At 51.7% G+C, this 19,501-nt stretch overlaps 40 non-coding genes across 40 annotated transcripts; 8 read left to right on the forward strand and 32 right to left on the reverse strand.

Annotated features, from left to right (window-relative positions):
- Positions 1-13: 13 nt before the first annotated feature.
- Positions 14-87, reverse strand: Trnai-aau (transfer RNA isoleucine (anticodon AAU)). The gene has a single exon. It is a non-coding gene; the product is annotated as a tRNA-Ile (tRNA).
- Positions 88-364: 277 nt separating this feature from the next.
- Trnae-cuc (transfer RNA glutamic acid (anticodon CUC)) lies at positions 365-436 on the reverse strand. Its single transcript has one exon. It is a non-coding gene; the product is annotated as a tRNA-Glu (tRNA).
- A 455-nt stretch (positions 437-891) lies between these two features.
- Trnam-cau (transfer RNA methionine (anticodon CAU)) lies at positions 892-964 on the reverse strand. Its single transcript has one exon. It is a non-coding gene; the product is annotated as a tRNA-Met (tRNA).
- A 296-nt stretch (positions 965-1,260) lies between these two features.
- On the reverse strand, positions 1,261-1,331 carry Trnag-gcc (transfer RNA glycine (anticodon GCC)). Its single transcript has one exon. It is a non-coding gene; the product is annotated as a tRNA-Gly (tRNA).
- Positions 1,332-1,656: 325 nt separating this feature from the next.
- Positions 1,657-1,728, forward strand: Trnag-ucc (transfer RNA glycine (anticodon UCC)). The gene has a single exon. It is a non-coding gene; the product is annotated as a tRNA-Gly (tRNA).
- A 742-nt stretch (positions 1,729-2,470) lies between these two features.
- On the reverse strand, positions 2,471-2,544 carry Trnai-aau (transfer RNA isoleucine (anticodon AAU)). Its single transcript has one exon. It is a non-coding gene; the product is annotated as a tRNA-Ile (tRNA).
- A 257-nt stretch (positions 2,545-2,801) lies between these two features.
- Trnae-cuc (transfer RNA glutamic acid (anticodon CUC)) lies at positions 2,802-2,873 on the reverse strand. The gene has a single exon. It is a non-coding gene; the product is annotated as a tRNA-Glu (tRNA).
- Positions 2,874-3,328: 455 nt separating this feature from the next.
- Trnam-cau (transfer RNA methionine (anticodon CAU)) lies at positions 3,329-3,401 on the reverse strand. The gene has a single exon. It is a non-coding gene; the product is annotated as a tRNA-Met (tRNA).
- A 295-nt stretch (positions 3,402-3,696) lies between these two features.
- Trnag-gcc (transfer RNA glycine (anticodon GCC)) lies at positions 3,697-3,767 on the reverse strand. The gene has a single exon. It is a non-coding gene; the product is annotated as a tRNA-Gly (tRNA).
- Positions 3,768-4,090: 323 nt separating this feature from the next.
- Trnag-ucc (transfer RNA glycine (anticodon UCC)) lies at positions 4,091-4,162 on the forward strand. The gene has a single exon. It is a non-coding gene; the product is annotated as a tRNA-Gly (tRNA).
- A 743-nt stretch (positions 4,163-4,905) lies between these two features.
- Trnai-aau (transfer RNA isoleucine (anticodon AAU)) lies at positions 4,906-4,979 on the reverse strand. The gene has a single exon. It is a non-coding gene; the product is annotated as a tRNA-Ile (tRNA).
- Positions 4,980-5,236: 257 nt separating this feature from the next.
- Positions 5,237-5,308, reverse strand: Trnae-cuc (transfer RNA glutamic acid (anticodon CUC)). Its single transcript has one exon. It is a non-coding gene; the product is annotated as a tRNA-Glu (tRNA).
- A 456-nt stretch (positions 5,309-5,764) lies between these two features.
- Trnam-cau (transfer RNA methionine (anticodon CAU)) lies at positions 5,765-5,837 on the reverse strand. Its single transcript has one exon. It is a non-coding gene; the product is annotated as a tRNA-Met (tRNA).
- Positions 5,838-6,132: 295 nt separating this feature from the next.
- On the reverse strand, positions 6,133-6,203 carry Trnag-gcc (transfer RNA glycine (anticodon GCC)). Its single transcript has one exon. It is a non-coding gene; the product is annotated as a tRNA-Gly (tRNA).
- A 323-nt stretch (positions 6,204-6,526) lies between these two features.
- Positions 6,527-6,598, forward strand: Trnag-ucc (transfer RNA glycine (anticodon UCC)). The gene has a single exon. It is a non-coding gene; the product is annotated as a tRNA-Gly (tRNA).
- A 743-nt stretch (positions 6,599-7,341) lies between these two features.
- Trnai-aau (transfer RNA isoleucine (anticodon AAU)) lies at positions 7,342-7,415 on the reverse strand. Its single transcript has one exon. It is a non-coding gene; the product is annotated as a tRNA-Ile (tRNA).
- Positions 7,416-7,672: 257 nt separating this feature from the next.
- On the reverse strand, positions 7,673-7,744 carry Trnae-cuc (transfer RNA glutamic acid (anticodon CUC)). The gene has a single exon. It is a non-coding gene; the product is annotated as a tRNA-Glu (tRNA).
- Positions 7,745-8,200: 456 nt separating this feature from the next.
- Positions 8,201-8,273, reverse strand: Trnam-cau (transfer RNA methionine (anticodon CAU)). Its single transcript has one exon. It is a non-coding gene; the product is annotated as a tRNA-Met (tRNA).
- A 295-nt stretch (positions 8,274-8,568) lies between these two features.
- Positions 8,569-8,639, reverse strand: Trnag-gcc (transfer RNA glycine (anticodon GCC)). The gene has a single exon. It is a non-coding gene; the product is annotated as a tRNA-Gly (tRNA).
- A 323-nt stretch (positions 8,640-8,962) lies between these two features.
- On the forward strand, positions 8,963-9,034 carry Trnag-ucc (transfer RNA glycine (anticodon UCC)). The gene has a single exon. It is a non-coding gene; the product is annotated as a tRNA-Gly (tRNA).
- A 743-nt stretch (positions 9,035-9,777) lies between these two features.
- Trnai-aau (transfer RNA isoleucine (anticodon AAU)) lies at positions 9,778-9,851 on the reverse strand. Its single transcript has one exon. It is a non-coding gene; the product is annotated as a tRNA-Ile (tRNA).
- Positions 9,852-10,108: 257 nt separating this feature from the next.
- On the reverse strand, positions 10,109-10,180 carry Trnae-cuc (transfer RNA glutamic acid (anticodon CUC)). The gene has a single exon. It is a non-coding gene; the product is annotated as a tRNA-Glu (tRNA).
- A 456-nt stretch (positions 10,181-10,636) lies between these two features.
- Trnam-cau (transfer RNA methionine (anticodon CAU)) lies at positions 10,637-10,709 on the reverse strand. The gene has a single exon. It is a non-coding gene; the product is annotated as a tRNA-Met (tRNA).
- Positions 10,710-11,004: 295 nt separating this feature from the next.
- Positions 11,005-11,075, reverse strand: Trnag-gcc (transfer RNA glycine (anticodon GCC)). Its single transcript has one exon. It is a non-coding gene; the product is annotated as a tRNA-Gly (tRNA).
- Positions 11,076-11,398: 323 nt separating this feature from the next.
- Positions 11,399-11,470, forward strand: Trnag-ucc (transfer RNA glycine (anticodon UCC)). The gene has a single exon. It is a non-coding gene; the product is annotated as a tRNA-Gly (tRNA).
- Positions 11,471-12,213: 743 nt separating this feature from the next.
- Trnai-aau (transfer RNA isoleucine (anticodon AAU)) lies at positions 12,214-12,287 on the reverse strand. The gene has a single exon. It is a non-coding gene; the product is annotated as a tRNA-Ile (tRNA).
- A 257-nt stretch (positions 12,288-12,544) lies between these two features.
- On the reverse strand, positions 12,545-12,616 carry Trnae-cuc (transfer RNA glutamic acid (anticodon CUC)). The gene has a single exon. It is a non-coding gene; the product is annotated as a tRNA-Glu (tRNA).
- Positions 12,617-13,072: 456 nt separating this feature from the next.
- Positions 13,073-13,145, reverse strand: Trnam-cau (transfer RNA methionine (anticodon CAU)). Its single transcript has one exon. It is a non-coding gene; the product is annotated as a tRNA-Met (tRNA).
- A 295-nt stretch (positions 13,146-13,440) lies between these two features.
- Positions 13,441-13,511, reverse strand: Trnag-gcc (transfer RNA glycine (anticodon GCC)). Its single transcript has one exon. It is a non-coding gene; the product is annotated as a tRNA-Gly (tRNA).
- A 323-nt stretch (positions 13,512-13,834) lies between these two features.
- Trnag-ucc (transfer RNA glycine (anticodon UCC)) lies at positions 13,835-13,906 on the forward strand. The gene has a single exon. It is a non-coding gene; the product is annotated as a tRNA-Gly (tRNA).
- Positions 13,907-14,649: 743 nt separating this feature from the next.
- Trnai-aau (transfer RNA isoleucine (anticodon AAU)) lies at positions 14,650-14,723 on the reverse strand. The gene has a single exon. It is a non-coding gene; the product is annotated as a tRNA-Ile (tRNA).
- Positions 14,724-14,980: 257 nt separating this feature from the next.
- Trnae-cuc (transfer RNA glutamic acid (anticodon CUC)) lies at positions 14,981-15,052 on the reverse strand. Its single transcript has one exon. It is a non-coding gene; the product is annotated as a tRNA-Glu (tRNA).
- A 456-nt stretch (positions 15,053-15,508) lies between these two features.
- On the reverse strand, positions 15,509-15,581 carry Trnam-cau (transfer RNA methionine (anticodon CAU)). Its single transcript has one exon. It is a non-coding gene; the product is annotated as a tRNA-Met (tRNA).
- Positions 15,582-15,876: 295 nt separating this feature from the next.
- On the reverse strand, positions 15,877-15,947 carry Trnag-gcc (transfer RNA glycine (anticodon GCC)). Its single transcript has one exon. It is a non-coding gene; the product is annotated as a tRNA-Gly (tRNA).
- Positions 15,948-16,270: 323 nt separating this feature from the next.
- Positions 16,271-16,342, forward strand: Trnag-ucc (transfer RNA glycine (anticodon UCC)). The gene has a single exon. It is a non-coding gene; the product is annotated as a tRNA-Gly (tRNA).
- A 743-nt stretch (positions 16,343-17,085) lies between these two features.
- Positions 17,086-17,159, reverse strand: Trnai-aau (transfer RNA isoleucine (anticodon AAU)). The gene has a single exon. It is a non-coding gene; the product is annotated as a tRNA-Ile (tRNA).
- A 257-nt stretch (positions 17,160-17,416) lies between these two features.
- Trnae-cuc (transfer RNA glutamic acid (anticodon CUC)) lies at positions 17,417-17,488 on the reverse strand. The gene has a single exon. It is a non-coding gene; the product is annotated as a tRNA-Glu (tRNA).
- Positions 17,489-17,944: 456 nt separating this feature from the next.
- On the reverse strand, positions 17,945-18,017 carry Trnam-cau (transfer RNA methionine (anticodon CAU)). Its single transcript has one exon. It is a non-coding gene; the product is annotated as a tRNA-Met (tRNA).
- A 295-nt stretch (positions 18,018-18,312) lies between these two features.
- Positions 18,313-18,383, reverse strand: Trnag-gcc (transfer RNA glycine (anticodon GCC)). Its single transcript has one exon. It is a non-coding gene; the product is annotated as a tRNA-Gly (tRNA).
- A 323-nt stretch (positions 18,384-18,706) lies between these two features.
- Trnag-ucc (transfer RNA glycine (anticodon UCC)) lies at positions 18,707-18,778 on the forward strand. The gene has a single exon. It is a non-coding gene; the product is annotated as a tRNA-Gly (tRNA).
- Positions 18,779-19,501: the final 723 nt, after the last annotated feature.

The following is a 19,501-nucleotide window of genomic DNA, read 5'->3' on the forward strand; positions in this document are numbered from 1 at the left end:
AGTGAAATCGTAGTGGCCAGTGGGGGGATCGAACCCACGACCTTTGCGTTATTAGCACGACGCTCTAACCAACTGAGCTAACGGGCCTCGGTGCAGACAGTCTTCCATCGCTTCGCGGGAATTGCTCTGCGTATTGCCATGTAACATTTCTATGGTAGCAGTCCAACAGTGGACCAAGCAGTCCAACAGTGGACCAGCGTCTCTTCTCCCTTTATTCCGCTGCTCGTAGTAATTTCATTGCGTGCCCGTTTCTCTCGACTGTCTTCAGCTGACGTTTAAGAACCAGTAGCTATAACGCGAGGAGGACGTAAAACAGCCTTTCCCAGGGTCAAAACTTGTCGTGATTTCTTCCGAAAAAATTCCGTTCCGGTACCGGGAATCGAACCCGGGCCTCCTGGGTGAGAGCCAGGTATCCTAGCCACTAGACCACACCGGACGGGCACATTCTTCTCGGCGTTTACACCCGGTCCACTCGCTTTCCGTGTCGCACTTTCCTGTTTGCGAGCACCTTTTCGCGCGCCCATGGCGAGGCGCGCATGTCAAAAGTCACAAGCCATTGCTTTATGCCTCGTTGTTACAGGGGTAGGAGGAAAAGCAAAGCTGTAAGTAGTAATATTTATTTACTTATTTCGCAAGTAAAGACCTGCTGCCTGTCATCATACAGCAGGTCATACATTGTGTGACTTTACACGTTATATCGTACGAAATTCAGTTTTATTACTAGTACTTTTTTCCTTGAAAATTTTACATAAGAACTGCAGGTAGTAATGACGGGAAGTAAACATTATCACGCTGAGTCGGTGAAGCCTTGTGGATAACAAAGTACAAAGTGTTACGCTCCTTCGCAAACCCCAGAGGCGTCAATTTAGCTGTGGACGAAAGTAAATTAAATGCCCCGGGTGAGGATCGAACTCACGACCTTAAGATTATGAGACTTACGCGCTGCCTACTGCGCTACCGAGACAAGTGATCGCCACGTCTTCTGGAATCTCGGTAAGTACCAAATACCACTGGTAGAGAGTCTGCACTTCCTGGCTCATTTTTTTCTGTTGCTACACGTGCATTCCCCGGCGCGACAGGCAACTTGCGATGCTAGGCCGACGCCAGTATGTACAATAGCACACAAGAGTCCAAACGAGCAGTCGTGCGCGCTGCATGTTTGGTTATTTCCACACGGAAATACCGCGGTTCATTCTTATGGCTCACGCAGTTCGAGTGCGAAAGACACGCAGCACCACTATCGGAGAAAAAACAAAATGATGCATCGGCCGGGAATCGAACCCGGGCCGCCCGCGTGGCAGGCGAGCATTCTACCACTGAACCACCGATGCTCAGCTTCCTGGTGCTTTCCGTGGCAGACGTCTGCGGGGAAAGTGGGACTGCCGTCCAGCGCCGTCGCATCCTCTCGAGAGAATGCTACAGACGCTGAATCCTGCACTGCACTGCTGCTTAAAAATGACGCCCGAACGCGATCGCCTAAGTACTCTTGTGGCGCACGCACGCGACGACTCTTGCCAAAGGACGCGAAATGTGTGCGTAGAGACGCTGTCTGGATGCGCTCGCCTACCACGTAATGCGCCTACAGCTACGACCACCTTGAGCCGCCGCCGACAGGCGGGAAGCAGACACAGCGCGGCGTGCGCGGGCGGAAACCGTGCGGTGGTGGTGTAATGGTCAGCATAGTTGCCTTCCAAGCAGTTGATCCGGGTTCGATTCCCGGCCACCGCAGCCGGCTTTTACTTTTGCGTATGAGTACTTTTGCCACGCGTCCTTCAATTAATGTTTCTTTCCCCATCTTACTCGCTGCAGGCCACCCTATAGCGTGTGCGTCGATTCCCCTTCAGTCTCGACTTGTCTCGACTTTGCTCAGCTGACGCGAGAGCTGACGCTCTCCAATCGGCCTATATAAAAAGGACAAGCACGCAAAACGACTGAGAGAGGTATGGCGAGGCGGGCGGGCACCACATTACTTATGCCTCAAGTAAATACCTGCTGCCTGTTATCATGTATTGTCTGATTTTACATGTTCTGTCAGACAAATTCAGTTTTATTACTAGTAGATTTTTTTTTTCTTTGTTGAAAATATTTCAACACGCTCCTTCATTTCACTGTGGCCGCACGGCGCGACCTGGCATACGGAGAGGCAAAATGTGGCGCCAGTGCCCTTGACCGAATAGCGCTGCAGCTCCGATACCGAAGAGGAAAGAGAAATACGAATTGAAACTATCGGCAGTGGCGTGTGTTCGCAGGCGGTCACCCGCCCAAGCACTGACAACGCCCAGCTTCGCGCAGTAGCGGTGATCGACGAGAAACTGTGTGTTCACCGTGCTGTGACCAGTGAAGTGTTTTAGCGCGTCCCGACAAGTCGCGTTCTGGTCCCCTATCAGCTCCCACACAATGTGACGATTTCTTTGTCACCATACTTCCCCGCCGAAATCGGCGTTGCCTTTTTGAAAAAGTGAAATCGTAGTGGCCAGTGGGGGGATCGAACCCACGACCTTTGCGTTATTAGCACGACGCTCTAACCAACTGAGCTAACGGGCCTCGGTGCAGACAGTCTTCCATCGCTTCGCGGGAATTGCTCTGCGTATTGCCATGTAACATTTCTATGGTAGCAGTCCAACAGTGGACCAGCGTCTCTTCTCCCTTTATTCCGCTGCTCGTAGTAATTTCATTGCGTGCCCGTTTCTCTCGACTGTCTTCAGCTGACGTTTAAGAACCAGTAGCTATAACGCGAGGAGGACGTAAAACAGCCTTTCCCAGGGTCAAAACTTGTCGTGATTTCTTCCGAAAAAATTCCGTTCCGGTACCGGGAATCGAACCCGGGCCTCCTGGGTGAGAGCCAGGTATCCTAGCCACTAGACCACACCGGACGGGCACATTCTTCTCGGCGTTTACACCCGGTCCACTCGCTTTCCGTGTCGCACTTTCCCTGTTTGCGAGCACCTTTTCGCGCGCCCATGGCGAGGCGCGCATGTCAAAAGTCACAAGCCATTGCTTTATGCCTCGTTGTTACAGGGGTAGGAGGAAAAGCAAAGCTGTAAGTAGTAATATTTATTTACTTATTCGCAAGTAAAGACCTGCTGCCTGTCATCATACAGCAGGTCATACATTGTGTGACTTTACACGTTATATCGTACGAAATTCAGTTTTATTACTAGTACTTTTTTCCTTGAAAATTTTACATAAGAACTGCAGGTAGTAATGACGGGAAGTAAACATTATCACGCTGAGTCGGTGAAGCCTTGTGGATAACAAAGTACAAAGTGTTACGCTCCTTCGCAAACCCCAGAGGCGTCAATTTAGCTGTGGACGAAAGTAAATTAAATGCCCCGGGTGAGGATCGAACTCACGACCTTAAGATTATGAGACTTACGCGCTGCCTACTGCGCTACCGAGACAAGTGATCGCCACGTCTTCTGGAATCTCGGTAAGTACCAAATACCACTGGTAGAGAGTCTGCACTTCCTGGCTCATTTTTTTCTGTTGCTACACGTGCATTCCCGGCGCGACAGGCAACTTGCGATGCTAGGCCGACGCCAGTATGTACAATAGCACACAAGAGTCCAAACGAGCAGTCGTGCGCGCTGCATGTTTGGTTATTTCCACACGGAAATACCGCGGTTCATTCTTATGGCTCACGCAGTTCGAGTGCGAAAGACACGCAGCACCACTATCGGAGAAAAAACAAAATGATGCATCGGCCGGGAATCGAACCCGGGCCGCCCGCGTGGCAGGCGAGCATTCTACCACTGAACCACCGATGCTCAGCTTCCTGGTGCTTTCCGTGGCAGACGTCTGCGGGGAAAGTGGGACTGCCGTCCAGCGCCGTCGCATCCTCTCGAGAGAATGCTACAGACGCTGAATCCTGCACTGCACTGCTGCTTAAAAATGACGCCCGAACGCGATCGCCTAAGTACTCTTGTGGCGCACGCACGCGACGACTCTTGCCAAAGGACGCGAAATGTGCGTAGAGACGCTGTCTGGATGCGCTCGCCTACCACGTAATGCGCCTACAGCTACGACCACCTTGAGCCGCCGCCGACAGGCGGGAAGCAGACACAGCGCGGCGTGCGCGGGCGGAAACCGTGCGGTGGTGGTGTAATGGTCAGCATAGTTGCCTTCCAAGCAGTTGATCCGGGTTCGATTCCCGGCCACCGCAGCCGGCTTTTACTTTTGCGTATGAGTACTTTTGCCACGCGTCCTTCAATTAATGTTTCTTTCCCCATCTTACTCGCTGCAGGCCACCCTATAGCGTGTGCGTCGATTCCCCTTCAGTCTCGACTTGTCTCGACTTTGCTCAGCTGACGCGAGAGCTGACGCTCTCCAATCGGCCTATATAAAAAGGACAAGCACGCAAAACGACTGAGAGAGGTATGGCGAGGCGGGCGGGCACCACATTACTTATGCCTCAAGTAAATACCTGCTGCCTGTTATCATGTATTGTCTGATTTTACATGTTCTGTCAGACAAATTCAGTTTTATTACTAGTAGATTTTTTTTTTCTTTGTTGAAAATATTTCAACACGCTCCTTCATTTCACTGTGGCCGCACGGCGCGACCTGGCATACGGAGAGGCAAAATGTGGCGCCAGTGCCCTTGACCGAATAGCGCTGCAGCTCCGATACCGAAGAGGAAAGAGAAATACGAATTGAAACTATCGGCAGTGGCGTGTGTTCGCAGGCGGTCACCCGCCCAAGCACTGACAACGCCCAGCTTCGCGCAGTAGCGGTGATCGGACGAGAAACTGTGTGTTCACCGTGCTGTGACCAGTGAAGTGTTTTAGCGCGTCCCGACAAGTCGCGTTCTGGTCCCCTATCAGCTCCCACACAATGTGACGATTTCTTTGTCACCATACTTCCCCGCCGAAATCGGCGTTGCCTTTTTGAAAAAGTGAAATCGTAGTGGCCAGTGGGGGGATCGAACCCACGACCTTTGCGTTATTAGCACGACGCTCTAACCAACTGAGCTAACGGGCCTCGGTGCAGACAGTCTTCCATCGCTTCGCGGGAATTGCTCTGCGTATTGCCATGTAACATTTCTATGGTAGCAGTCCAACAGTGGACCAGCGTCTCTTCTCCCTTTATTCCGCTGCTCGTAGTAATTTCATTGCGTGCCCGTTTCTCTCGACTGTCTTCAGCTGACGTTTAAGAACCAGTAGCTATAACGCGAGGAGGACGTAAAACAGCCTTTCCCAGGGTCAAAACTTGTCGTGATTTCTTCCGAAAAAATTCCGTTCCGGTACCGGGAATCGAACCCGGGCCTCCTGGGTGAGAGCCAGGTATCCTAGCCACTAGACCACACCGGACGGGCACATTCTTCTCGGCGTTTACACCCGGTCCACTCGCTTTCCGTGTCGCACTTTCCCTGTTTGCGAGCACCTTTTCGCGCGCCCATGGCGAGGCGCGCATGTCAAAAGTCACAAGCCATTGCTTTATGCCTCGTTGTTACAGGGGTAGGAGGAAAAGCAAAGCTGTAAGTAGTAATATTTATTTACTTATTTCGCAAGTAAAGACCTGCTGCCTGTCATCATACAGCAGGTCATACATTGTGTGACTTTACACGTTATATCGTACGAAATTCAGTTTTATTACTAGTACTTTTTTCCTTGAAAATTTTACATAAGAACTGCAGGTAGTAATGACGGGAAGTAAACATTATCACGCTGAGTCGGTGAAGCCTTGTGGATAACAAAGTACAAAGTGTTTCGCTCCTTCGCAAACCCCAGAGGCGTCAATTTAGCTGTGGACGAAAGTAAATTAAATGCCCCGGGTGAGGATCGAACTCACGACCTTAAGATTATGAGACTTACGCGCTGCCTACTGCGCTACCGAGACAAGTGATCGCCACGTCTTCTGGAATCTCGGTAAGTACCAAATACCACTGGTAGAGAGTCTGCACTTCCTGGCTCATTTTTTTCTGTTGCTACACGTGCATTCCCGGCGCGACAGGCAACTTGCGATGCTAGGCCGACGCCAGTATGTACAATAGCACACAAGAGTCCAAACGAGCAGTCGTGCGCGCTGCATGTTTGGTTATTTCCACACGGAAATACCGCGGTTCATTCTTATGGCTCACGCAGTTCGAGTGCGAAAGACACGCAGCACCACTATCGGAGAAAAAACAAAATGATGCATCGGCCGGGAATCGAACCCGGGCCGCCCGCGTGGCAGGCGAGCATTCTACCACTGAACCACCGATGCTCAGCTTCCTGGTGCTTTCCGTGGCAGACGTCTGCGGGGAAAGTGGGACTGCCGTCCAGCGCCGTCGCATCCTCTCGAGAGAATGCTACAGACGCTGAATCCTGCACTGCACTGCTGCTTAAAAATGACGCCCGAACGCGATCGCCTAAGTACTCTTGTGGCGCACGCACGCGACGACTCTTGCCAAAGGACGCGAAATGTGCGTAGAGACGCTGTCTGGATGCGCTCGCCTACCACGTAATGCGCCTACAGCTACGACCACCTTGAGCCGCCGCCGACAGGCGGGAAGCAGACACAGCGCGGCGTGCGCGGGCGGAAACCGTGCGGTGGTGGTGTAATGGTCAGCATAGTTGCCTTCCAAGCAGTTGATCCGGGTTCGATTCCCGGCCACCGCAGCCGGCTTTTACTTTTGCGTATGAGTACTTTTGCCACGCGTCCTTCAATTAATGTTTCTTTCCCCATCTTACTCGCTGCAGGCCACCCTATAGCGTGTGCGTCGATTCCCCTTCAGTCTCGACTTGTCTCGACTTTGCTCAGCTGACGCGAGAGCTGACGCTCTCCAATCGGCCTATATAAAAAGGACAAGCACGCAAAACGACTGAGAGAGGTATGGCGAGGCGGGCGGGCACCACATTACTTATGCCTCAAGTAAATACCTGCTGCCTGTTATCATGTATTGTCTGATTTTACATGTTCTGTCAGACAAATTCAGTTTTATTACTAGTAGATTTTTTTTTTCTTTGTTGAAAATATTTCAACACGCTCCTTCATTTCACTGTGGCCGCACGGCGCGACCTGGCATACGGAGAGGCAAAATGTGGCGCCAGTGCCCTTGACCGAATAGCGCTGCAGCTCCGATACCGAAGAGGAAAGAGAAATACGAATTGAAACTATCGGCAGTGGCGTGTGTTCGCAGGCGGTCACCCGCCCAAGCACTGACAACGCCCAGCTTCGCGCAGTAGCGGTGATCGGACGAGAAACTGTGTGTTCACCGTGCTGTGACCAGTGAAGTGTTTTAGCGCGTCCCGACAAGTCGCGTTCTGGTCCCCTATCAGCTCCCACACAATGTGACGATTTCTTTGTCACCATACTTCCCCGCCGAAATCGGCGTTGCCTTTTTGAAAAAGTGAAATCGTAGTGGCCAGTGGGGGGATCGAACCCACGACCTTTGCGTTATTAGCACGACGCTCTAACCAACTGAGCTAACGGGCCTCGGTGCAGACAGTCTTCCATCGCTTCGCGGGAATTGCTCTGCGTATTGCCATGTAACATTTCTATGGTAGCAGTCCAACAGTGGACCAGCGTCTCTTCTCCCTTTATTCCGCTGCTCGTAGTAATTTCATTGCGTGCCCGTTTCTCTCGACTGTCTTCAGCTGACGTTTAAGAACCAGTAGCTATAACGCGAGGAGGACGTAAAACAGCCTTTCCCAGGGTCAAAACTTGTCGTGATTTCTTCCGAAAAAATTCCGTTCCGGTACCGGGAATCGAACCCGGGCCTCCTGGGTGAGAGCCAGGTATCCTAGCCACTAGACCACACCGGACGGGCACATTCTTCTCGGCGTTTACACCCGGTCCACTCGCTTTCCGTGTCGCACTTTCCCTGTTTGCGAGCACCTTTTCGCGCGCCCATGGCGAGGCGCGCATGTCAAAAGTCACAAGCCATTGCTTTATGCCTCGTTGTTACAGGGGTAGGAGGAAAAGCAAAGCTGTAAGTAGTAATATTTATTTACTTATTTCGCAAGTAAAGACCTGCTGCCTGTCATCATACAGCAGGTCATACATTGTGTGACTTTACACGTTATATCGTACGAAATTCAGTTTTATTACTAGTACTTTTTTCCTTGAAAATTTTACATAAGAACTGCAGGTAGTAATGACGGGAAGTAAACATTATCACGCTGAGTCGGTGAAGCCTTGTGGATAACAAAGTACAAAGTGTTTCGCTCCTTCGCAAACCCCAGAGGCGTCAATTTAGCTGTGGACGAAAGTAAATTAAATGCCCCGGGTGAGGATCGAACTCACGACCTTAAGATTATGAGACTTACGCGCTGCCTACTGCGCTACCGAGACAAGTGATCGCCACGTCTTCTGGAATCTCGGTAAGTACCAAATACCACTGGTAGAGAGTCTGCACTTCCTGGCTCATTTTTTTCTGTTGCTACACGTGCATTCCCGGCGCGACAGGCAACTTGCGATGCTAGGCCGACGCCAGTATGTACAATAGCACACAAGAGTCCAAACGAGCAGTCGTGCGCGCTGCATGTTTGGTTATTTCCACACGGAAATACCGCGGTTCATTCTTATGGCTCACGCAGTTCGAGTGCGAAAGACACGCAGCACCACTATCGGAGAAAAAACAAAATGATGCATCGGCCGGGAATCGAACCCGGGCCGCCCGCGTGGCAGGCGAGCATTCTACCACTGAACCACCGATGCTCAGCTTCCTGGTGCTTTCCGTGGCAGACGTCTGCGGGGAAAGTGGGACTGCCGTCCAGCGCCGTCGCATCCTCTCGAGAGAATGCTACAGACGCTGAATCCTGCACTGCACTGCTGCTTAAAAATGACGCCCGAACGCGATCGCCTAAGTACTCTTGTGGCGCACGCACGCGACGACTCTTGCCAAAGGACGCGAAATGTGCGTAGAGACGCTGTCTGGATGCGCTCGCCTACCACGTAATGCGCCTACAGCTACGACCACCTTGAGCCGCCGCCGACAGGCGGGAAGCAGACACAGCGCGGCGTGCGCGGACGGAAACCGTGCGGTGGTGGTGTAATGGTCAGCATAGTTGCCTTCCAAGCAGTTGATCCGGGTTCGATTCCCGGCCACCGCAGCCGGCTTTTACTTTTGCGTATGAGTACTTTTGCCACGCGTCCTTCAATTAATGTTTCTTTCCCCATCTTACTCGCTGCAGGCCACCCTATAGCGTGTGCGTCGATTCCCCTTCAGTCTCGACTTGTCTCGACTTTGCTCAGCTGACGCGAGAGCTGACGCTCTCCAATCGGCCTATATAAAAAGGACAAGCACGCAAAACGACTGAGAGAGGTATGGCGAGGCGGGCGGGCACCACATTACTTATGCCTCAAGTAAATACCTGCTGCCTGTTATCATGTATTGTCTGATTTTACATGTTCTGTCAGACAAATTCAGTTTTATTACTAGTAGATTTTTTTTTTCTTTGTTGAAAATATTTCAACACGCTCCTTCATTTCACTGTGGCCGCACGGCGCGACCTGGCATACGGAGAGGCAAAATGTGGCGCCAGTGCCCTTGACCGAATAGCGCTGCAGCTCCGATACCGAAGAGGAAAGAGAAATACGAATTGAAACTATCGGCAGTGGCGTGTGTTCGCAGGCGGTCACCCGCCCAAGCACTGACAACGCCCAGCTTCGCGCAGTAGCGGTGATCGGACGAGAAACTGTGTGTTCACCGTGCTGTGACCAGTGAAGTGTTTTAGCGCGTCCCGACAAGTCGCGTTCTGGTCCCCTATCAGCTCCCACACAATGTGACGATTTCTTTGTCACCATACTTCCCCGCCGAAATCGGCGTTGCCTTTTTGAAAAAGTGAAATCGTAGTGGCCAGTGGGGGGATCGAACCCACGACCTTTGCGTTATTAGCACGACGCTCTAACCAACTGAGCTAACGGGCCTCGGTGCAGACAGTCTTCCATCGCTTCGCGGGAATTGCTCTGCGTATTGCCATGTAACATTTCTATGGTAGCAGTCCAACAGTGGACCAGCGTCTCTTCTCCCTTTATTCCGCTGCTCGTAGTAATTTCATTGCGTGCCCGTTTCTCTCGACTGTCTTCAGCTGACGTTTAAGAACCAGTAGCTATAACGCGAGGAGGACGTAAAACAGCCTTTCCCAGGGTCAAAACTTGTCGTGATTTCTTCCGAAAAAATTCCGTTCCGGTACCGGGAATCGAACCCGGGCCTCCTGGGTGAGAGCCAGGTATCCTAGCCACTAGACCACACCGGACGGGCACATTCTTCTCGGCGTTTACACCCGGTCCACTCGCTTTCCGTGTCGCACTTTCCCTGTTTGCGAGCACCTTTTCGCGCGCCCATGGCGAGGCGCGCATGTCAAAAGTCACAAGCCATTGCTTTATGCCTCGTTGTTACAGGGGTAGGAGGAAAAGCAAAGCTGTAAGTAGTAATATTTATTTACTTATTTCGCAAGTAAAGACCTGCTGCCTGTCATCATACAGCAGGTCATACATTGTGTGACTTTACACGTTATATCGTACGAAATTCAGTTTTATTACTAGTACTTTTTTCCTTGAAAATTTTACATAAGAACTGCAGGTAGTAATGACGGGAAGTAAACATTATCACGCTGAGTCGGTGAAGCCTTGTGGATAACAAAGTACAAAGTGTTACGCTCCTTCGCAAACCCCAGAGGCGTCAATTTAGCTGTGGACGAAAGTAAATTAAATGCCCCGGGTGAGGATCGAACTCACGACCTTAAGATTATGAGACTTACGCGCTGCCTACTGCGCTACCGAGACAAGTGATCGCCACGTCTTCTGGAATCTCGGTAAGTACCAAATACCACTGGTAGAGAGTCTGCACTTCCTGGCTCATTTTTTTCTGTTGCTACACGTGCATTCCCGGCGCGACAGGCAACTTGCGATGCTAGGCCGACGCCAGTATGTACAATAGCACACAAGAGTCCAAACGAGCAGTCGTGCGCGCTGCATGTTTGGTTATTTCCACACGGAAATACCGCGGTTCATTCTTATGGCTCACGCAGTTCGAGTGCGAAAGACACGCAGCACCACTATCGGAGAAAAAACAAAATGATGCATCGGCCGGGAATCGAACCCGGGCCGCCCGCGTGGCAGGCGAGCATTCTACCACTGAACCACCGATGCTCAGCTTCCTGGTGCTTTCCGTGGCAGACGTCTGCGGGGAAAGTGGGACTGCCGTCCAGCGCCGTCGCATCCTCTCGAGAGAATGCTACAGACGCTGAATCCTGCACTGCACTGCTGCTTAAAAATGACGCCCGAACGCGATCGCCTAAGTACTCTTGTGGCGCACGCACGCGACGACTCTTGCCAAAGGACGCGAAATGTGCGTAGAGACGCTGTCTGGATGCGCTCGCCTACCACGTAATGCGCCTACAGCTACGACCACCTTGAGCCGCCGCCGACAGGCGGGAAGCAGACACAGCGCGGCGTGCGCGGGCGGAAACCGTGCGGTGGTGGTGTAATGGTCAGCATAGTTGCCTTCCAAGCAGTTGATCCGGGTTCGATTCCCGGCCACCGCAGCCGGCTTTTACTTTTGCGTATGAGTACTTTTGCCACGCGTCCTTCAATTAATGTTTCTTTCCCCATCTTACTCGCTGCAGGCCACCCTATAGCGTGTGCGTCGATTCCCCTTCAGTCTCGACTTGTCTCGACTTTGCTCAGCTGACGCGAGAGCTGACGCTCTCCAATCGGCCTATATAAAAAGGACAAGCACGCAAAACGACTGAGAGAGGTATGGCGAGGCGGGCGGGCACCACATTACTTATGCCTCAAGTAAATACCTGCTGCCTGTTATCATGTATTGTCTGATTTTACATGTTCTGTCAGACAAATTCAGTTTTATTACTAGTAGATTTTTTTTTTCTTTGTTGAAAATATTTCAACACGCTCCTTCATTTCACTGTGGCCGCACGGCGCGACCTGGCATACGGAGAGGCAAAATGTGGCGCCAGTGCCCTTGACCGAATAGCGCTGCAGCTCCGATACCGAAGAGGAAAGAGAAATACGAATTGAAACTATCGGCAGTGGCGTGTGTTCGCAGGCGGTCACCCGCCCAAGCACTGACAACGCCCAGCTTCGCGCAGTAGCGGTGATCGGACGAGAAACTGTGTGTTCACCGTGCTGTGACCAGTGAAGTGTTTTAGCGCGTCCCGACAAGTCGCGTTCTGGTTCCCTATCAGCTCCCACACAATGTGACGATTTCTTTGTCACCATACTTCCCCGCCGAAATCGGCGTTGCCTTTTTGAAAAAGTGAAATCGTAGTGGCCAGTGGGGGGATCGAACCCACGACCTTTGCGTTATTAGCACGACGCTCTAACCAACTGAGCTAACGGGCCTCGGTGCAGACAGTCTTCCATCGCTTCGCGGGAATTGCTCTGCGTATTGCCATGTAACATTTCTATGGTAGCAGTCCAACAGTGGACCAGCGTCTCTTCTCCCTTTATTCCGCTGCTCGTAGTAATTTCATTGCGTGCCCGTTTCTCTCGACTGTCTTCAGCTGACGTTTAAGAACCAGTAGCTATAACGCGAGGAGGACGTAAAACAGCCTTTCCCAGGGTCAAAACTTGTCGTGATTTCTTCCGAAAAAATTCCGTTCCGGTACCGGGAATCGAACCCGGGCCTCCTGGGTGAGAGCCAGGTATCCTAGCCACTAGACCACACCGGACGGGCACATTCTTCTCGGCGTTTACACCCGGTCCACTCGCTTTCCGTGTCGCACTTTCCCTGTTTGCGAGCACCTTTTCGCGCGCCCATGGCGAGGCGCGCATGTCAAAAGTCACAAGCCATTGCTTTATGCCTCGTTGTTACAGGGGTAGGAGGAAAAGCAAAGCTGTAAGTAGTAATATTTATTTACTTATTTCGCAAGTAAAGACCTGCTGCCTGTCATCATACAGCAGGTCATACATTGTGTGACTTTACACGTTATATCGTACGAAATTCAGTTTTATTACTAGTACTTTTTTCCTTGAAAATTTTACATAAGAACTGCAGGTAGTAATGACGGGAAGTAAACATTATCACGCTGAGTCGGTGAAGCCTTGTGGATAACAAAGTACAAAGTGTTACGCTCCTTCGCAAACCCCAGAGGCGTCAATTTAGCTGTGGACGAAAGTAAATTAAATGCCCCGGGTGAGGATCGAACTCACGACCTTGAGATTATGAGACTTACGCGCTGCCTACTGCGCTACCGAGACAAGTGATCGCCACGTCTTCTGGAATCTCGGTAAGTACCAAATACCACTGGTAGAGAGTCTGCACTTCCTGGCTCATTTTTTTCTGTTGCTACACGTGCATTCCCGGCGCGACAGGCAACTTGCGATGCTAGGCCGACGCCAGTATGTACAATAGCACACAAGAGTCCAAACGAGCAGTCGTGCGCGCTGCATGTTTGGTTATTTCCACACGGAAATACCGCGGTTCATTCTTATGGCTCACGCAGTTCGAGTGCGAAAGACACGCAGCACCACTATCGGAGAAAAAACAAAATGATGCATCGGCCGGGAATCGAACCCGGGCCGCCCGCGTGGCAGGCGAGCATTCTACCACTGAACCACCGATGCTCAGCTTCCTGGTGCTTTCCGTGGCAGACGTCTGCGGGGAAAGTGGGACTGCCGTCCAGCGCCGTCGCATCCTCTCGAGAGAATGCTACAGACGCTGAATCCTGCACTGCACTGCTGCTTAAAAATGACGCCCGAACGCGATCGCCTAAGTACTCTTGTGGCGCACGCACGCGACGACTCTTGCCAAAGGACGCGAAATGTGCGTAGAGACGCTGTCTGGATGCGCTCGCCTACCACGTAATGCGCCTACAGCTACGACCACCTTGAGCCGCCGCCGACAGGCGGGAAGCAGACACAGCGCGGCGTGCGCGGGCGGAAACCGTGCGGTGGTGGTGTAATGGTCAGCATAGTTGCCTTCCAAGCAGTTGATCCGGGTTCGATTCCCGGCCACCGCAGCCGGCTTTTACTTTTGCGTATGAGTACTTTTGCCACGCGTCCTTCAATTAATGTTTCTTTCCCCATCTTACTCGCTGCAGGCCACCCTATAGCGTGTGCGTCGATTCCCCTTCAGTCTCGACTTGTCTCGACTTTGCTCAGCTGACGCGAGAGCTGACGCTCTCCAATCGGCCTATATAAAAAGGACAAGCACGCAAAACGACTGAGAGAGGTATGGCGAGGCGGGCGGGCACCACATTACTTATGCCTCAAGTAAATACCTGCTGCCTGTTATCATGTATTGTCTGATTTTACATGTTCTGTCAGACAAATTCAGTTTTATTACTAGTAGATTTTTTTTTTCTTTGTTGAAAATATTTCAACACGCTCCTTCATTTCACTGTGGCCGCACGGCGCGACCTGGCATACGGAGAGGCAAAATGTGGCGCCAGTGCCCTTGACCGAATAGCGCTGCAGCTCCGATACCGAAGAGGAAAGAGAAATACGAATTGAAACTATCGGCAGTGGCGTGTGTTCGCAGGCGGTCACCCGCCCAAGCACTGACAACGCCCAGCTTCGCGCAGTAGCGGTGATCGGACGAGAAACTGTGTGTTCACCGTGCTGTGACCAGTGAAGTGTTTTAGCGCGTCCCGACAAGTCGCGTTCTGGTCCCCTATCAGCTCCCACACAATGTGACGATTTCTTTGTCACCATACTTCCCCGCCGAAATCGGCGTTGCCTTTTTGAAAAAGTGAAATCGTAGTGGCCAGTGGGGGGATCGAACCCACGACCTTTGCGTTATTAGCACGACGCTCTAACCAACTGAGCTAACGGGCCTCGGTGCAGACAGTCTTCCATCGCTTCGCGGGAATTGCTCTGCGTATTGCCATGTAACATTTCTATGGTAGCAGTCCAACAGTGGACCAGCGTCTCTTCTCCCTTTATTCCGCTGCTCGTAGTAATTTCATTGCGTGCCCGTTTCTCTCGACTGTCTTCAGCTGACGTTTAAGAACCAGTAGCTATAACGCGAGGAGGACGTAAAACAGCCTTTCCCAGGGTCAAAACTTGTCGTGATTTCTTCCGAAAAAATTCCGTTCCGGTACCGGGAATCGAACCCGGGCCTCCTGGGTGAGAGCCAGGTATCCTAGCCACTAGACCACACCGGACGGGCACATTCTTCTCGGCGTTTACACCCGGTCCACTCGCTTTCCGTGTCGCACTTTCCCTGTTTGCGAGCACCTTTTCGCGCGCCCATGGCGAGGCGCGCATGTCAAAAGTCACAAGCCATTGCTTTATGCCTCGTTGTTACAGGGGTAGGAGGAAAAGCAAAGCTGTAAGTAGTAATATTTATTTACTTATTTCGCAAGTAAAGACCTGCTGCCTGTCATCATACAGCAGGTCATACATTGTGTGACTTTACACGTTATATCGTACGAAATTCAGTTTTATTACTAGTACTTTTTTCCTTGAAAATTTTACATAAGAACTGCAGGTAGTAATGACGGGAAGTAAACATTATCACGCTGAGTCGGTGAAGCCTTGTGGATAACAAAGTACAAAGTGTTTCGCTCCTTCGCAAACCCCAGAGGCGTCAATTTAGCTGTGGACGAAAGTAAATTAAATGCCCCGGGTGAGGATCGAACTCACGACCTTAAGATTATGAGACTTACGCGCTGCCTACTGCGCTACCGAGACAAGTGATCGCCACGTCTTCTGGAATCTCGGTAAGTACCAAATACCACTGGTAGAGAGTCTGCACTTCCTGGCTCATTTTTTTCTGTTGCTACACGTGCATTCCCGGCGCGACAGGCAACTTGCGATGCTAGGCCGACGCCAGTATGTACAATAGCACACAAGAGTCCAAACGAGCAGTCGTGCGCGCTGCATGTTTGGTTATTTCCACACGGAAATACCGCGGTTCATTCTTATGGCTCACGCAGTTCGAGTGCGAAAGACACGCAGCACCACTATCGGAGAAAAAACAAAATGATGCATCGGCCGGGAATCGAACCCGGGCCGCCCGCGTGGCAGGCGAGCATTCTACCACTGAACCACCGATGCTCAGCTTCCTGGTGCTTTCCGTGGCAGACGTCTGCGGGGAAAGTGGGACTGCCGTCCAGCGCCGTCGCATCCTCTCGAGAGAATGCTACAGACGCTGAATCCTGCACTGCACTGCTGCTTAAAAATGACGCCCGAACGCGATCGCCTAAGTACTCTTGTGGCGCACGCACGCGACGACTCTTGCCAAAGGACGCGAAATGTGCGTAGAGACGCTGTCTGGATGCGCTCGCCTACCACGTAATGCGCCTACAGCTACGACCACCTTGAGCCGCCGCCGACAGGCGGGAAGCAGACACAGCGCGGCGTGCGCGGACGGAAACCGTGCGGTGGTGGTGTAATGGTCAGCATAGTTGCCTTCCAAGCAGTTGATCCGGGTTCGATTCCCGGCCACCGCAGCCGGCTTTTACTTTTGCGTATGAGTACTTTTGCCACGCGTCCTTCAATTAATGTTTCTTTCCCCATCTTACTCGCTGCAGGCCACCCTATAGCGTGTGCGTCGATTCCCCTTCAGTCTCGACTTGTCTCGACTTTGCTCAGCTGACGCGAGAGCTGACGCTCTCCAATCGGCCTATATAAAAAGGACAAGCACGCAAAACGACTGAGAGAGGTATGGCGAGGCGGGCGGGCACCACATTACTTATGCCTCAAGTAAATACCTGCTGCCTGTTATCATGTATTGTCTGATTTTACATGTTCTGTCAGACAAATTCAGTTTTATTACTAGTAGATTTTTTTTTTCTTTGTTGAAAATATTTCAACACGCTCCTTCATTTCACTGTGGCCGCACGGCGCGACCTGGCATACGGAGAGGCAAAATGTGGCGCCAGTGCCCTTGACCGAATAGCGCTGCAGCTCCGATACCGAAGAGGAAAGAGAAATACGAATTGAAACTATCGGCAGTGGCGTGTGTTCGCAGGCGGTCACCCGCCCAAGCACTGACAACGCCCAGCTTCGCGCAGTAGCGGTGATCGGACGAGAAACTGTGTGTTCACCGTGCTGTGACCAGTGAAGTGTTTTAGCGCGTCCCGACAAGTCGCGTTCTGGTCCCCTATCAGCTCCCACACAATGTGACGATTTCTTTGTCACCATACTTCCCCGCCGAAATCGGCGTTGCCTTTTTGAAAAAGTGAAATCGTAGTGGCCAGTGGGGGGATCGAACCCACGACCTTTGCGTTATTAGCACGACGCTCTAACCAACTGAGCTAACGGGCCTCGGTGCAGACAGTCTTCCATCGCTTCGCGGGAATTGCTCTGCGTATTGCCATGTAACATTTCTATGGTAGCAGTCCAACAGTGGACCAGCGTCTCTTCTCCCTTTATTCCGCTGCTCGTAGTAATTTCATTGCGTGCCCGTTTCTCTCGACTGTCTTCAGCTGACGTTTAAGAACCAGTAGCTATAACGCGAGGAGGACGTAAAACAGCCTTTCCCAGGGTCAAAACTTGTCGTGATTTCTTCCGAAAAAATTCCGTTCCGGTACCGGGAATCGAACCCGGGCCTCCTGGGTGAGAGCCAGGTATCCTAGCCACTAGACCACACCGGACGGGCACATTCTTCTCGGCGTTTACACCCGGTCCACTCGCTTTCCGTGTCGCACTTTCCCTGTTTGCGAGCACCTTTTCGCGCGCCCATGGCGAGGCGCGCATGTCAAAAGTCACAAGCCATTGCTTTATGCCTCGTTGTTACAGGGGTAGGAGGAAAAGCAAAGCTGTAAGTAGTAATATTTATTTACTTATTTCGCAAGTAAAGACCTGCTGCCTGTCATCATACAGCAGGTCATACATTGTGTGACTTTACACGTTATATCGTACGAAATTCAGTTTTATTACTAGTACTTTTTTCCTTGAAAATTTTACATAAGAACTGCAGGTAGTAATGACGGGAAGTAAACATTATCACGCTGAGTCGGTGAAGCCTTGTGGATAACAAAGTACAAAGTGTTACGCTCCTTCGCAAACCCCAGAGGCGTCAATTTAGCTGTGGACGAAAGTAAATTAAATGCCCCGGGTGAGGATCGAACTCACGACCTTAAGATTATGAGACTTACGCGCTGCCTACTGCGCTACCGAGACAAGTGATCGCCACGTCTTCTGGAATCTCGGTAAGTACCAAATACCACTGGTAGAGAGTCTGCACTTCCTGGCTCATTTTTTTCTGTTGCTACACGTGCATTCCCGGCGCGACAGGCAACTTGCGATGCTAGGCCGACGCCAGTATGTACAATAGCACACAAGAGTCCAAACGAGCAGTCGTGCGCGCTGCATGTTTGGTTATTTCCACACGGAAATACCGCGGTTCATTCTTATGGCTCACGCAGTTCGAGTGCGAAAGACACGCAGCACCACTATCGGAGAAAAAACAAAATGATGCATCGGCCGGGAATCGAACCCGGGCCGCCCGCGTGGCAGGCGAGCATTCTACCACTGAACCACCGATGCTCAGCTTCCTGGTGCTTTCCGTGGCAGACGTCTGCGGGGAAAGTGGGACTGCCGTCCAGCGCCGTCGCATCCTCTCGAGAGAATGCTACAGACGCTGAATCCTGCACTGCACTGCTGCTTAAAAATGACGCCCGAACGCGATCGCCTAAGTACTCTTGTGGCGCACGCACGCGACGACTCTTGCCAAAGGACGCGAAATGTGCGTAGAGACGCTGTCTGGATGCGCTCGCCTACCACGTAATGCGCCTACAGCTACGACCACCTTGAGCCGCCGCCGACAGGCGGGAAGCAGACACAGCGCGGCGTGCGCGGGCGGAAACCGTGCGGTGGTGGTGTAATGGTCAGCATAGTTGCCTTCCAAGCAGTTGATCCGGGTTCGATTCCCGGCCACCGCAGCCGGCTTTTACTTTTGCGTATGAGTACTTTTGCCACGCGTCCTTCAATTAATGTTTCTTTCCCCATCTTACTCGCTGCAGGCCACCCTATAGCGTGTGCGTCGATTCCCCTTCAGTCTCGACTTGTCTCGACTTTGCTCAGCTGACGCGAGAGCTGACGCTCTCCAATCGGCCTATATAAAAAGGACAAGCACGCAAAACGACTGAGAGAGGTATGGCGAGGCGGGCGGGCACCACATTACTTATGCCTCAAGTAAATACCTGCTGCCTGTTATCATGTATTGTCTGATTTTACATGTTCTGTCAGACAAATTCAGTTTTATTACTAGTAGATTTTTTTTTTCTTTGTTGAAAATATTTCAACACGCTCCTTCATTTCACTGTGGCCGCACGGCGCGACCTGGCATACGGAGAGGCAAAATGTGGCGCCAGTGCCCTTGACCGAATAGCGCTGCAGCTCCGATACCGAAGAGGAAAGAGAAATACGAATTGAAACTATCGGCAGTGGCGTGTGTTCGCAGGCGGTCACCCGCCCAAGCACTGACAACGCCCAGCTTCGCGCAGTAGCGGTGATCGGACGAGAAACTGTGTGTTCACCGTGCTGTGACCAGTGAAGTGTTTTAGCGCGTCCCGACAAGTCGCGTTCTGGTTCCCTATCAGCTCCCACACAATGTGACGATTTCTTTGTCACCATACTTCCCCGCCGAAATCGGCGTTGCCTTT

The sequence above is a fragment of the Schistocerca cancellata genome, unplaced genomic scaffold (assembly GCF_023864275.1).
Source record: "Schistocerca cancellata isolate TAMUIC-IGC-003103 unplaced genomic scaffold, iqSchCanc2.1 HiC_scaffold_256, whole genome shotgun sequence".
NCBI lineage: Eukaryota > Metazoa > Arthropoda > Insecta > Orthoptera > Acrididae > Schistocerca > Schistocerca cancellata.